A 15840-nucleotide genomic window follows, 5' to 3' on the forward strand; every position below is an offset into this window, starting at 1 on the left:
TTATAATATTTTGAATTGAGGGGTAAAAGTTAAATTTAGATTATTAGTAGTTTTACTGGGTAACTTTTAAAAGATTGGCTAGGTAGTGTAGTATTATAATAAACTAAACTGAATTTGTGACGTTTTCAATCAAAAGGTATCACATTGTCGCTTGTCGATAAGATTGATTTCTAATTGAAGCTATATAGAAATAGCGCCTTACTGACAAGCGAGTACCCTTTTGGTTGAAAATGGCACAAATACATTGTTTTAATTGCGTAATGTACGGAACCCTTGGAAGCGAGTCCGACTCGCACTTGGCCGGTTTTTTACCATGCAATTAATTGTAGTAGTTTTAGTAGATTTCTTTGAATGGAGTATGGCAACACAGTGTCTGTATGTTTGTTTACTCCTACCCAAACGAAAACAAGCTCGCTACGATTTCAGTTAAATCAGTTATTATTTTTACATTTTCTAGCGATAACTATCTTATAAAATATAACTAGTTATTTTTTGACATAATTTTGTGCGTTTGTAGTTTTAAATTAGTAAACTTGAGTTATTTATGAACTTATAGTGATTATTTAAACATAAAAGTCAGATTTTCTTTGTTCAAATAAATTCAGTGCTTCAAGCTGAGCGACGTTGCCGTTCCGCCATACTAGTTTTGGGACAACGAAAAGTAATACTTGCGTTGATATTTTGATGTTTTTTCTTGTTGACTAGATACTATAACATTATTTCTGTGGAATTAACTATAAGTTATGATCAAGTGTCTTGAAATGTGTAAATCTGAACGTTCTCAAATTTCTGATGCAATAACCATTTGGCAACAGCGCACGGAATCGGATTGATACCAGCCATCTAGAGATGTATTAGCAAAGCTCACGAAATTGTGACTTATCCACATAAATCTTCAGTTCATGAGGTGAGTTCATAATTTAGGCCTATTTTAAATATATTTATTAATTATAATTTACTATATTTTTATTAAAAGTATGTGAAATGACCGTTTTTGTATTTCCCGCCGAGTGACGTAATTTGTCTAACCATCCTCCATCTTTTTTTGGACGGCCAGTCATCTGTCAAGCGTTCAGTCTTATTCATTCGAGGTGGAAACAGAAAAAATATCCGCTCATAGGGTGTTTTAAACGCGAAAAATTATCACGGAGGCATCCGGGTAAGTCTTAAATTGTCATTTCTCATAATTATTTATATCATTTTCATTGTGTTTTGTTTGAAAATTGTCTTTGTTCGGAACCTAACCTAAATGGGGTCTTACAACCGTAAGGACTCGTTTTTTGGGTCAACCAGTGTCGTCTTCGTCAGTAATTCAGTGTTTACTTGGGTGAATTTGCATAATCGTCACTCGGAGCCCCTTTTACGTAGGTGAAATCTGTTTGACTTTACCATCGCCTTCGATGTAGGTAGAAAGTCGCGCCTAGTAACAAGTTGTTCACAATTCTGATGATTTCGAGAGTTTTCTATGAGGCTGTATTAATAGATATGAATTTTCTTATTAAACGTTGGTATATTTTGAACAGATTTCTAAAAATATCTAGTTTTTTTATAGAACTTGTTCAAACTTGTCTTAGGGCTCTTAGGTATTTGCTCAATGTTTTATCATCTGTAGGTACCTATTAGTCTATTAGTCATAGGTGTAATATGTATGAATACTCCAACTTTGGAGTGTGGTTTTTTCAACAAATTATAAATAATAATATTTAACATTTTCACTTTCAATAATTATAAATTTTGGTATAATGCGCATGGTAATGGTATTTTGGTTCACAATAAACTCAAAAACTACTGATCGGATATTTATACGGTTTCCAATATAAATAGAGTGATTGTTGAGAAACGTTTTGGTGTATAATTTAATTTGTTAAGGTTTTGTGTAACTGGTGTGCTAGTTTATAGGGTTCCATACACAAAAGGGTGAAAACGGCAGCCCATTACTAAGACTCCAGTCTGTCTGTCACCAGGCTGTATCTCATGAATCGTGATAGCTAGAAATTTTCACAGACGATGTATTCCTGTTGCCGCTACAAAAAAGTACAGAACCCTTGGTGGGCGAGTCAGACTCGCACTTGTCCGGTTTTTCTACGATAGGCCGCTAGGTACTTAATTTATTAATGAGCATGTGGCCCAATGTACAAAGATCAACGTTTGTTATCTCTAGCTACAACTTAATTCTTTCAACATGTGCAAATATAGGTCAGCTTTAAGAGATACAAGTAATAGTAATAGCCTTTATTTCATGCTTCTTTTTTTTACAATTACAAAATTACAATTATTATTGGTTTATTATTTGCATGTCGCGTGTGCGGAAAAGGCTTCCCCCAGTTTTTCCCATTCCTTCCTATCCTGCGCTGTTCTCTACCAGTATCTGTCGAAGTTCACTAATTCATCTCTCCATCTTTTATTTAGTCTTTTTTGTTTTCTCACTATTCCTATTGGTGTCCATTCTGTGACACGTTTAGTCCACCGGTTATCCGTTGTTCGACATATAAGGCCAGCCCAGGCCTATTTGCTCTTTTTTATTGAGTATATTATAGCCATTTTAGGTCAGCTTTAAGAGACACGAACCCACCGCCAAAAAGCCGCTCCCATACAATTGAAGTTACACCTGTTTTAAAACAACATGTTTAAAGTACATGAAACTTGGCATGAACATAGAGCTAGTAGAAGTTTCGTATGTAAAACTTGTACTTGTATTGTACAATTACAATACATTGTATTGTACAATTACAATACATTGTATTATACAATTACAATACAATACAAGTTGTGTTGTATTGTAAGCTCGTGCGATTTTCCGCAACTACTCTGCGACTGGCGCCTATTTTGCGTGAATCTTGTACCAAAGATAGATATAACTCCGTAATAGATGTTTACAGTCTAAGGAAAAAACGTGCCTCGAAAATCAAGAAAATTTGATTCTCGTTCAGAGGGCGCCACTAGTTTTGGCCCACTTTCGTATAGATGGCGTTGACTGTTTCGTTTGTTATTTAACAATTTTAACGCATATCAGTGAAAGAACATGGGTCAAAATCATAAAAATAATTAATGCATTTAAAAAAAATCATTTATCTATATTTAAATAAGTTTTATCGTATTTTTATAAATCTTAATTTTTAGTTTTAAAGTGTGTCGACAGATGGCAGTGAATTTACTGGGGTTACAAAATTTACTATGACAGTACCGCTCTAGTATAATTTACTCTATGCTTGTACTGACTCTCGCTGTTGTCGGTGTAGATATCATTAGAACATAATTATTAGCTTAGCTATTAGTCAATGCCTCATTTAATATGGCTAACAAAACTCAAAAAAAAAAGGGATAGGAAGACCTACTATGAGATGGCAAGATAAAATCACCAAAATTGCCGGGCCAGATTGGATACAAGTGGCCAAGGATCGAGATACATGGAAGGCTTTGGAGGCCTTCCCATGTGAAAACGGGGTTCTTGAATAATTTTATATCTATAAAACGCTTAAACAAATATGTAAAAATGTAAAAAAGTTCAAGAAATAAAAGGCTTTTTATTTTTATTATTTTATAACAAAAATCAATAAATTCAAGTAGGTAACAGCAAATTTGGGGCTTCTATTTCATATTTGAACAGCCATCGACAATCCAACTAGAATGCTGATAAGCATTTGGGACGGTGATAACACCGCTCAGAACCAAAAGGCAGTACCTGTATGATAACCGTGTTTCAAAACATTTTATGACCGAACACGTGGCAAATGTTTTTACTTTATCTGACCCAGTTTTTAGAAGACAGTTGGTCAAAATGGACAAATATATTGGAACACTTTTTTTCACCTAGTGTCCAAAGCCTCCATAAAAACCAGATAAAAAAAAAATCGCAGGGTATTGATACATACATACATACATATAATCACGCCTATTTCCCGGAGGGGTAGGCAGAGACCACGGATTTCCACTTGCTACGATCCTGACATACCTCTTTCGCTTCCTTCACTTTCATAACATTCCTCATACACGCTCGCCGGTTTAGGGTGCTCTTGACCTGGCCTTTCTTCAGGATTTCCCCGATCTGATCAGAGAAAGTCCGCCGAGGTCTGCCCCTTCCAACTCCCGTTTCTACCTCTCCCTTATATACTCTCTTTGTTAGCCTCCTTTCACTCATTCTTTCCAAGTGTCCAAACCATCTCAACATACCTTTCTCAATTTTTGTCACTACATCTTCGCTCAGTCCACACTTTTCCCTTATCACACTGTTCCTAATTCTATCTTGTAATCTCACCCCACATACACTTCTCAACGCTCTCATTTCCACTGCATTGACTTGGCTTTGATGCCTCTTCTGCCATACCCAACTTTCGCTACCATACATAAGATGGTATTGATGTGTTACGATAATACCTATACAGGGCTGTCAAAGAAGCAGGGACCGGCCCGCTATCCCTTATCGGGGTTTTATAAGGGTATTGCATAAGGCTTAACTCACCATACCCTTTGCCAGACGAAACCCTTTGTTTTGGTTTTAAAAACCCTTATATAAAGCTACCACATTTGAGTAATCGGTAGCCCAAATACCCTTACAAAACCCTTATCATCCGCTCACCAACACCTTGCATATTGCTTATAAGGGTTAGCCTTATAAAGGGCTTCCCTTTTAGCATATAAGCGTGCTAATTTAAGTCGTCTACCTTGTTCATAAAGCACACATTACTTCGAATCCGAGCGATCGTCGGCGGAGACGGCGGCGTTCTTTGACTAGGCACGTATTTTCTTTCCTTTTCATACACTACCGTAGATATATACTAATCCTGTCTCTTTCACGCAAAGGGAAACCTTTATAAAAAGCGCTTAAAGATAAGGGTAACCCTTATTAAGAGCTAGCCTTATTTTTGGTTAGCTTTTCGGTAAGGGTTAGTCAAAGGTAAGGGTATGAATGGGCTTGCAGTTCAAAAGGGAAAGTCTTTCAATGTGTTAGCCGTGTTTAAGTGTTGCCCATTGAAAGGGTTTTATCGCGGAAAGGGTTGTCCGGTCCCTGCAAAGAAGTACCACGCCACAGTGACACCTCTATGTCAACTCAAGAGGAACCTGAACAGCCTAACATGACCCCAGTAAAAGTTGCACGGTTTTCGAGTTATTACCGAAAAAAAATTTATTAAGAATTTTCCCCTTTTTCAGCATCGCTCATGTTTGGGGTCATGTTCGGCTGGGTGGAATGCCTAAAATCACTCCACGACCACGTAAAAAAAACCGGCCAAGTGCGAGTCGGACTCGCGCACCGAGGGTTCCGTACTTTTTAGTATTTGTTGTTATAGCGGCAACAGGAATACATCATCTGTGAAAATTTCAACTGTCTAGCTATCACCGTTCATGAGATACAGCCTGGTGACAGACGGACAGCGGAGTCTTAGTAATAGGATCCCGTTTTTACCCTTTGGGTACGGAACCCTAAAAAACGCTGGTTAGGTTTCTCTTCAGTTGACCTACCTCCGGTGTCACTGTGACGTGGTTGTTCTGGGATGGGTTCTGTTTATGGTCACGTAGGTTGCCTTAATGTTTCTAATGCTGACTGTACCATCGCCCACACACCAACACCACTGACCAACTATCCATCGTTAAACCTTATTACAAAAGGCTGTATCAGATATATCGGAGCGGCCAAGGTGCTCACAAATATCTGAACACGCCTCTATTGTCAACGCGCTAGAGTGCGTGTTCATATATTGTGAACCGATATATCTGATGGCGACTGTACAATATTACACCAATAGCAAAGAATGTATGTCTCAAATAAACATGAACTCATACTTATTTATTTATAAAACTGGGTGAAATTAGCATTGCATATATTTTTGCTGATGCAAAAAAAAAAACTCAAACCGTTTTGGTCAGTTTTTTGTGGAAATATAGGTTAATTAGTTTTGTCATTAAAGGGTAACATCATTTTATTAACTGTATGATTCGTTTAAATTAAACTGATCTCATTAGTGATTCATGCCAATATACTAATAATAAGTATATATAAGTACTGAACAGTCGCCATAAGATATATCAGAGCGGCCATTTAAATCTTTTCGAGGCAGAGGTGTAGAATTAGAGCCGGCGTAGCTTTATTTGACGTTCATAAGCGCATTATAATATGCCTACTTGAATAATAAACTATCTTTATCTTCAAGGTGTTGATAATATCTGAACACGCACTCTAACGCCTTGATAATAGAGGCATGTTCAGATATTTGTGAGCATAATATACATATCTGATGGCGACTGTGCATTTATTACCTTTTATTACGATTTACGACGAATAGAATAGCTGTAGTTCGTATTTAGTTAAAGCAAACCTTTGTAAATTTTCTTGTGAGTAGTTTGTCTTGCAGACATACAACTGATACAACCTATCAGTTATCAAATATCTTTATTTTGCTTAAAATATGGTACAAAAGATGGACTTAGTAACTAAGAAGCACATGCATACTTCACTAGCAACTGGCATGCAAAAAACACAAACGCGAGCTATGCTACATGGAATTAATAATGCTAATAAATCTAAATATTATACATGTCACTTCTCATAATTACAACGTTAAAAACAAATGTCATACTTAGGGCCTGTTTCACAATGTCCAACTAAAGTATTGGATAGCTAATTAACAAATAAATTAACTGCCAGATAAAATTTCCTACAAAGCACTTTATCCAGCAGATAAAGCTTATTTGGAGATTGTGAAACGCCAGCGATGACTTTATTCGTCAGATAAGTGGCAAGTAGCTTATTCAGGACTTTACTTGGACATTGTGAAACCGGCCATTAATCTAATTACAATTGTCAGAATCTAGCCATATTTGTAATAGTCAAAAAATTCATCAATTGAATAAAAACATTCGTGTATCAACCAACTCTTAAGTTTACGCTTAAAAAGACTAAGTGGTAATACTTTCAGATCATCTTGGAGACAGTTATAAATTAACACGAATCACTTTCCTTTTATACCGCATTATCTAGGAATTAGGAGTGTTATGACCTAATCGCTATTCAAAACCCGGTAACATATACAGCCTTCTGAAAACAGCATTGTTTAAACGACGCGGTCCCATCCGAAAACTCGATACAATGCGTGTTTATCCAGGTGGCCGGTGGACTTATTACGCAGTTACGCGACTTTCAGCTACGTTTTTGCCGTGGGCAGTGGGGGGACGCTCCTCCTCTAGGTTTCGTGTGACTAATTTAAAAATTTCCTAAAACGCATCACTTAGATAAATATAAATGCATGACGCATACAGCTCACAATGTCATGTATATCGCCATAGCAACTGCATTTTATACATTGGTAATGAGCGGAGATAACCGGCCTTACACAGAGGTTAGGGATACACCAAGGTCAACACCCTTCGACCGTGCACAGCTGTGGCATGCACCACAATGAAATCTGCACCTAAACGCCTAAAAAATAAAGCATTTCTTTTACTGAATCATTGCTTTACGATTGCAAACCTTACCTACAAAGAATAAGGCTGTTTTAGTTCCCCCTACTAAAACGAATCGGCGCGAAACAAATCAAAAGAAGACTTATTTACGCAAGTTAAAGTTCATTTTAGATTGATTTCTAAATGTATTTAATAATTAGTGTGCGTCAGCAACAATTAAATTATAAAAGTGAGCAACAATTAAATTATAAAGACTGGGATTTATATATTCGAGCGATAGCTAGGCAGTAAAATACATTTTCATTTTAGTTTTTTTGCATAAGGGCCTCAGTTCTTTGGACGTACCACTATGGCTCTGTCAGGGTCCCAAAAATATGGCAATGGCGCTACAAAAATGACAAAATATGCGACTTGACAGTCTTTGTTTCCTTATCTGACTGTAGTTCTCACGTCACGACCATTGTCTAGTCTAGAAATCTGTATCTACGTGTGAATAGGCAGTTAATGTTTTATCAGACGGTGTATGTTTTGCGAACTCGATGTTTTTTGCTTGTTCTTTGCGTTCGCTGTTTAATGATGTCATATCATAAATGGTTCAAGTGTCACACGAACATTATAAAACGTTTAGAACTTTTTGGAGTTTAAAATTGTTTAGAACTTTAGTTAGTTGGTAAATTTAAAGTTTAATTAAATTCTACTATATTAAAAATTAAAAGAAATACACAATACATGTATGCAATATTTAGATTTACCTATTTACGAGTAGGTCTCAGACTAAAAAACGAGGTAATAGTTATTTTCGATACAAGTCCGGAAAAGAGGAAATTCGAAACTAGTGGCGATAAATTAAAACACGACCGCAGGGAGTGTTTTAAATCGACACGAGTTGCGAATTACCTATTCGCACGTGTATCCAACAACGTTTTACAGTACATATGGCCCTTTAAACTTTCGACATATGCACAAAAAGTGCACTTTACGCACTAGTGCGAGAAAGTAGCACCATATTTACTGTAAAGTTAGTTACTAGGTTACTCGAACTTATAAACATCAATACCTACCTACAGCACCATCTGCGTACATACTACGTCACGTGCCCGATGATAATACGCAAAATGTACCGCGCCTACAACGCTGTAAAACTTGTAAATAAGTTCCTACTGCTGAAATAAAACTTATGAAAACTGATTGTATCGCGTATATTGAATTTATAATACATCCCGACGTTTCGAACCCTTTACAGCGTTCGTGGTCAACGAGTGAATCACCCGTCATAGTTTTATTTCATGAGTAACTATCGCGGTAACCTTAACCTTAATATTAAGTTCCTACTACAATTAAAAAATAAAAAACAAGTTGGTTACCCTTAGGTTTTCATTTAATTAGGTTTTTTTGGTAGTAGATAAACAGTGCACAAATTTAGAGGAACGCAAAAAAAGGTTTAATTTCTGGATTATGAACTTTGTTTTTGCGTTCCTCTCAATTTGTCCATGATCGTATTACAAATGTGAAAGTAACCCTGTCTGTTACCTCTTCACGCTTAAGCAGTTGATGAACAGATTTAGATGAAATTTGGTATGTAATAAATTGAGGCCTGAAGAACATAGGCAAAATTTTATCAATCATCATCATCATTTCACGCAAACGAGTCGCGGGTAGAAACTAGTAGCTAAAATAAAATAGAACATTAGTTCCATAAGTTCAATTGAAAGCCAACTTTACTTATACGTACGTCTTCAATTTATATCTCAAACCTATCGGGCCTCAAGCCCTCGACATGTTACTTCTACTTTTTGCGCGCAAAAACATTCAAGGTGAGAGATAACACATAAAAACAAGTCTACTTTTATATTTCAATATCGCATGTAATCTAGCTCGCGTTCAAAATGTTTTCTTTTAGTTCATGTAAGATATGAAATTATGAATGATATGTGACGTTTTCGATCAAAAGGTACCACATTGTCGCTTAACATAAGGACGAAAATTGCTTGTATCTTTATACGAAAAACCTGTCAGAGCGTCCTTATGGCAAGCGACAATGTGGTACCTTTTGCTTGAAAACGACACATTTGCGCTGTAAAGAGGCTACGATGTCAAGGCTACGTGGTTTGACAAACAGAATGCATAAGCATATAAAAAGTACCTATACATAAAGTTCATACCTAGTCTCTGAAACGTAATTTCTTTATCAGTCATTCGTCCTACACGATAAATTCGCAAAAATTTCCTGAAAATGTTATTTATTCAGTTGTAATCAATACGTTTACGTAATGAATGAACGTTGAGTGAATATTTACTATCTTATCAATATCAATTCCGTTTACGTCTTTCACACAAATATTTGTCAAATAGGTCAGTGAAAACAGATAAATAAGAATCTTAGAGCCATTTTAAAATGGGGCATTTTCTATGAAAAGGGACCTTATTGTCGATGGCGCTTACGCCGCACAGCGTCACGCGGCATTGTATTTATATCGGAGCATCGTTAATAATGGCGTAAGCGCTATCGACAATAAGGTCCCTTTTTATAGAAAATACCACATATGAAATATAGAGACGACAGTTTTTTATGTTATGATGCGTCTTCTTTTTGCGTCGATTCCTAGTGCTAAAGTCCATCAGCTAATTCTGCACCAACTTTGACAAAGTGTGCCAGTGTCATTCATTAAAAACGTCATATTATCATAGAAATTATGACAATCCACACTCAGTCTTTACAATTTAATAAAAAAATGGTCCTTCGAGCGTTACATTTAATCGTCGCCAAAAAACAATTGAGGCCTGACCCCAGTTTCGCAAGCGACCTAATTCACGGCCTCTCTGCGTCCGCGCACGTACTGCAGCACTCAACTATCGTTTGAACGTTATGTACTAATGTACTTTATAAAGTTTGGATGTGTTAGTAAACAGTGGACGACGCGGCCTTGTGTGGAGGCTGCGGCTGCGCATCTCGCGGCAGGTTCGCATCTGGCTGCGCGTTGCATTGACTCACGAGTCAGTATACTCAGGGTCATTTTGATATGGTCCATTTTACCCTGAGAATATGTAAGTTGTACAGTCGCCATCAGATATATCGGAGCGGCCGAGGTGTTCACAATCGCCCTGACAATAAAGGCGTGTTCAGATATTTGTGAGCGCCTTAGCCGCACGTACTATGCAAATTTACTAAAAAATCAGGTTTTCCAAATAATATTTACATCGACATATGGTGACTCGTCGAAATGTATGAAATCGTCTACAGATATTTATTTGAAGATTGTAACTATTGTAAGGTAATACGAGCCACAAACTATTGAATTAACAGATTTACTGCTCAATTATAAAAATAAACGATATCATTGTTTAGGAAGTGCCACAGTAATAAAAACATGTCACCTACTTTTATTATTCTCACTATATAAAGCCAGAAATACCGTTTGACCTTGTATCACTTAACATGTACTCAATAATACGATAAACAGCCATATTTCAATAAAAACTAACGAAGCAAAAACATTCGAATATGAAAAACATGTAAATTCTGACGAGTTACGCAAATTATTAGCAAGCAAACCGTCACCGTACTAGTGACGTAAGATATCAAAATTCACACGCAGTTAGGATGTATTAGAAACTTTCAATATAGTTAAAAGTCAAGGAGAGATTATCATATTACATATTGTCACTGTGACAAGACCAAATATATGTACATATCCTTATTCCTATGGTAACAAAACTGGCGAGCGTGTATGAGGAATGTTATGAAAGTGAAGGAAGCGAAAGAGGTTCAGGATCGTAGCAAGGGGAAATCCTTGGTCTCTTCCTACCCCTCCGGGAAATATTAGGCGTGATTATATGTATGTCATCATCATCCTGTCCTGGCCGGTTTCGGCCACGGCTACTGGGTTTGTACTGGCTAGTGAGAGCGACGGTCGTAAGCTCTCAGGTGGCTGACGTAGCCTATTTTTTTCTTTTTTGTATATGTATGTATATATTTGACCGTCACTATCTATTTAATGCTGACTGACTGTACGAACGAAGTTGGTGGTACAGAATCGACAGAAATCAAATACCTTGACCGTACAGGCGCCTTTAGAATACAATTATAAGGGATCTCAAAAAAAAGTCAAGATTTCTTTGTCTTCGGCATATTGTTATGTCGTTTAACCCAAAGGTCCCAAAGGTTGTCGGGAAGATATCGCTTCTTTACAGTGATAAATTTTAAAACTACTAATGTTCTTGCTTAATATAAAGTTAACATTGTTTTCCAACGTAGATAGGCTAAAGTAAACTGACTTTGCTATGCAAACATATCTTGTTTATAGCAGGAAAATACGTAATAGTTGACGCAAATGTTTGAAAACTGACATGCAAATTAAACAACACCTGTTACACCTGCAATAGTTCTGCAACAAAGTATTAAGAATAACCATTATTATTATACTTACGTTCTTTTTAAATACGCAAGGTTTTTACAACATAATAACGTAAGTAACGTAACAGTGCGTAATAGAGAATCAAAGTCATGGACGTTTGCCCAAATTTTTGTTTTTGTATCACCACTTGAATATTCACAAAGCTTCAACAGTATATGTCTGATATATTAAAATTATTTTAAACGGGTCACGTATTTTTAATCGAGGGCGCGCCGTGTATAAACCAGTAAAGGCTTGTCGTTGCTCCGTGAAGAGGATCCTCGAAAATTGGATCGTAACATGTCGAGCTATTCGACTTAATAATACGTGAGTGACCCGTTTAAAAGAATTTTAATATGTTTGTCTCACGGGATTTTTATAGTATATGTCTGACTTGTAATTCGTAAATCGTTCAATAATTCGTTTTTAGGGTTCCGTACCCAAAGGGTAAAAACGGGACCCTATTACTAAGACTCCGCTGTCCGTCTGTCTGTCTGTCACCAGGCTGTATCTCATGAACCGTGATAGCTAGACAGTTGAAATTTTCACAGGTGATGTATTTCTGTTGCCGCTATAACAACAAATACTAAAAATAGAATAATATAAATATTTAAATGGGGCTCCCATACAACAAACGTGATTTTTTTGCTGTTTTATTGCAAAGATATTAGGTTCACCATTGGTCAGTTTACTGTACTGCTGGTACGTTTAATCTTTTAACCTCATAAAGCCCAATGTACATTACAATGTACACTACGTTTCAATCTAATTAGAACCTTTTATAATTTTGTATGATGGGCTATAAGTGGTTGCAGATGGAGAGATGTATTGTGAATGTTTTCAAGGTGTCGAGGAACGAATCTAGAGTGGGTGTGAGGTTAACTGTGTTGTTTATGCCAGAAGACAGTTATTTCAGTATTAGAAATATAATGTAAGCTAGATGGTAGGTGTCTAGGTGTCAAGAATTCTTTGTGAAATAGTTAATTGGCTCTCTTCTTCCTCGCGTTATCCCGGCATTTTGCCACGGCTCATGGGAGCCTGGGGTCCGCTTGACAACTAATCCCAAGATATGACGTAGGCTAGTTTTTACGAAAGCGACTGCCATCTGACCTTCCAACCCAGAGGGAAAACTAGGCCTTATTGGGGTTAGTCCGGTTTCCTCACGATGTTTTCCTTCACCGAAAAGCGACTGGTAAATATCAAATGATATTTCGTACATAAGTTCCGAAAAACACATTGGTACGAGCCGGGGTTTGAACCCGCGACCTCCGGATTGAAAGCCACACGCTCTTACAGCTAGGCCACCAGCGCTTCGAAATAGATATTTGGCTCTGGAAATAGTAAAAAAAAACCGGACAAGTGCGAGTCGGACTCGCCCACCGAGGGTTCTACTTTTTAGTATTTGTTGTTATAGCGGCAACAGAAATACATAATCTGTGAAAATTTTAATTGCCTAGGTATCACGGTTCATGAGACACAGCCTGGTGACAGACAGACGGACAGTGGAGTCTTATGAGGCCGTAGTCGATTTTGGAGCAAAAATTTAAAATTGATAGATTTAGTCGTTGAAATTACAGACGTTTTGTTACGTAATATCTAAATAACAAGTATTGGTTTCTTAGTGCGCACGTCTTCTCATCTTGCCTTTTAATAATGAGGTCGCGAGCGTGCGTCACCGGTAATATATGAAAAGAAGGGGCAGTTTTCAAAAATTCATCAAAAAATTATTGTGGTAAATTATACAAATTGATGTATAAGAATAGTTTCAGCAAATGTTGTAGATTGTTTAAGTATCAAAATTACGTTGAAATTAAGTCGATTTTCAGAGAAATTGTCATTTGTTTTGAAGTAATTTCTGGAGAAAATTGATTTCGTTTAACTTTAATTTACACTACTTCAAAGTCATAATTATAAAAATGTAGTCTGATAAACGTCAAGTACAGGATATGTGTAATACAAAATTACCATGTTTAGCCGTCCAAACTTTACGAAATTTACAAATAAGAGCGACAAAATCAGTGCTTTACGCGCGTTTACCTAAACGTCCATCAGAAAAGCAAACATTACTAATTTAGTGAGTCTGTTTTCAAATAATTGATCTGATAAAAGGTAAGATAAGAAGACGTGCTAATAGAAACCAGTACTTGTTATTTCAATTAGGTAAGAAAAGGTGTACAATTTCACCGACTAAATCTATCAATTTTACATTTTTGCCACTATAATCGACACCGGCCTCTTACTACTCTTAGTAATATCATAGAGTAACTTATACTAGAGCGGTACTGTCATAGTAAATTTTGTAACCCCAGTAAATTCACTGCCATCTGTCGACACACTTTAAAACTAAAAATGAAGATTTATAAAAATACGATAAAATGTATTTAAATATGGATAAATTATTTTTTTATTTACATTAATTATTTTTATATGATTTTGACCCATGTTCTTTCACTGGTATGCGTTAAAATTATAAATAACAAACGAAACAGTCAACGCCCTCTATACGAGTGTAGGCCAAAACTAGTGGCGCCATCTGATCGAGAGTCAAATTTTCGTGATTTTCGAGACACGTTTTTTCCTTAGACTGTATCCATCTATTACGGAGTTATATCTATCTTTGGTAATATGGTCCCGTTTTTACCCTTTGGGTACGGAACCCTAAAAAGTGCGACCAAAATCGGAATGAACCGTGGGCCCGCCGCGCGAGTTGTTTGCACGCAGCGTCTTACGTAAGCGCACTCGTGTAGCACATCTATAGGATCCTACCATCTATGCGGTCCTACAATGGCACCCGCGTGCGTGCGCCCGCGTTAGTTAGCGGACGCCCTGAATTATTTAGTTTTGTAAGTATATGTGTCGTTTTCAAGCAAAAGGTACCACATTGTCGCTTGCCATAAGGACGCTCTGACAGGTTTTTCGTATAAAGATACAAGCAATTTTCGTCCTTATGGTAAGCGACAATGTGGTACCTTTTGATGAATAACGTCACATATATCAAGATATAGAGAGTGCGAAATCTAACATTTTCCCAGTGGGTACCTAAGGAAAGTCGTGAGGGTCTCTGAACCTTAACGATTGTATGGTAGGCGCAGTTGCCCCTATGAGCGTATTTACCACGAACCGACTAACCATACACTTTTTAAAGCAAAACAAATGTGTCCTATTTAAAGAACAATTGCCTGTTTAAGTCATTAGACTTGTTGACAACATTATTTAGGTTAATTAAAAACTATTAAAAGCGGTTCACTTCTGCATATATAAACTTGACACTAATGACTGTAATGACTATGCGATTGTTGTTGTCCCTAAATAGAGTGGAACCAAGATAACTCTGCATGGCTATAAAACTCCCGTGAGACTCAGTCATATTAAATTATTTTTAAACGACTATTCTGTTGACGAGCTATTCTACTTAATAATACGTGAGTGACCCGTTTTAAAATAATTTAATAACTGCATGGCATTTGAAATGAAAAAGCATGGCAATGTCATTATTTACACGTTCACTGCCAGCGCGAGCTACGCGCTTCGAGCGTAGCCACGCGGGTTTACCCGTTTGTAGGGTTTGACCCGCCTAGCGGGTCGCTTGGAGTGAATGTGTTAATACTGTGATTATATGACGTTTAGGTATAATGACACTCCCACACTTTCTATTGAAACCGGTGTAAAGTTAGCTTAATAGTTAGACGGGCTTTAGTTGTTATTTACTAGATTAGACCAAATTGGATCTTATTACTAAAGAGCTATTAGCGAAATTGGGTACTTGACACATGTTGAATATTATAACAATGTCTAACTAGTTTTTATGTAGAGGTAAACAGTTTTTAAAATACGCGCTCCGAATACCTAATTTATTGATAAAAACCACCTAATGACGTGACTTCAAGAATCATTTTCGCTTGGCCATTTTTTTAAACCTATTCTCTAACCAGAACGATCACAAATGATAGATACTTTTTATCAAGTACCGATTAAATCATAAATTACATCACACTAGACCTTGACGAGGCCCCAAGTTCAGATGGGTTCGAAAATAACTGACGCACAGACG

General features: G+C 36.8%; 1 protein-coding gene across 3 annotated transcripts in view; it reads left to right on the forward strand.

Moving 5' to 3' along the window:
- The first annotated feature begins 445 nt into the window (after nt 1-445).
- Nucleotides 446-15840, forward strand: part of LOC134753283 (cyclin G) — a 42724-nt gene continuing 27329 nt past the window's right edge. For 2 of the 3 annotated variants that reach the window (XR_010128806.1, XR_010128807.1), the window contains exon 1: nt 1014-1159. The gene's annotated coding sequence lies outside the window, so the exon portion shown is untranslated. Of the gene's footprint in view, nt 662-815; nt 908-1013; nt 1160-15840 lie in introns of those variants that run through there. The other variant, XM_063689129.1, reaches the window with a different exon arrangement.

Source organism: Cydia strobilella, chromosome 26 (genome assembly GCF_947568885.1).
Source record: "Cydia strobilella chromosome 26, ilCydStro3.1, whole genome shotgun sequence".
In the NCBI taxonomy this organism is placed as follows: Eukaryota; Metazoa; Arthropoda; class Insecta; order Lepidoptera; family Tortricidae; genus Cydia; species Cydia strobilella.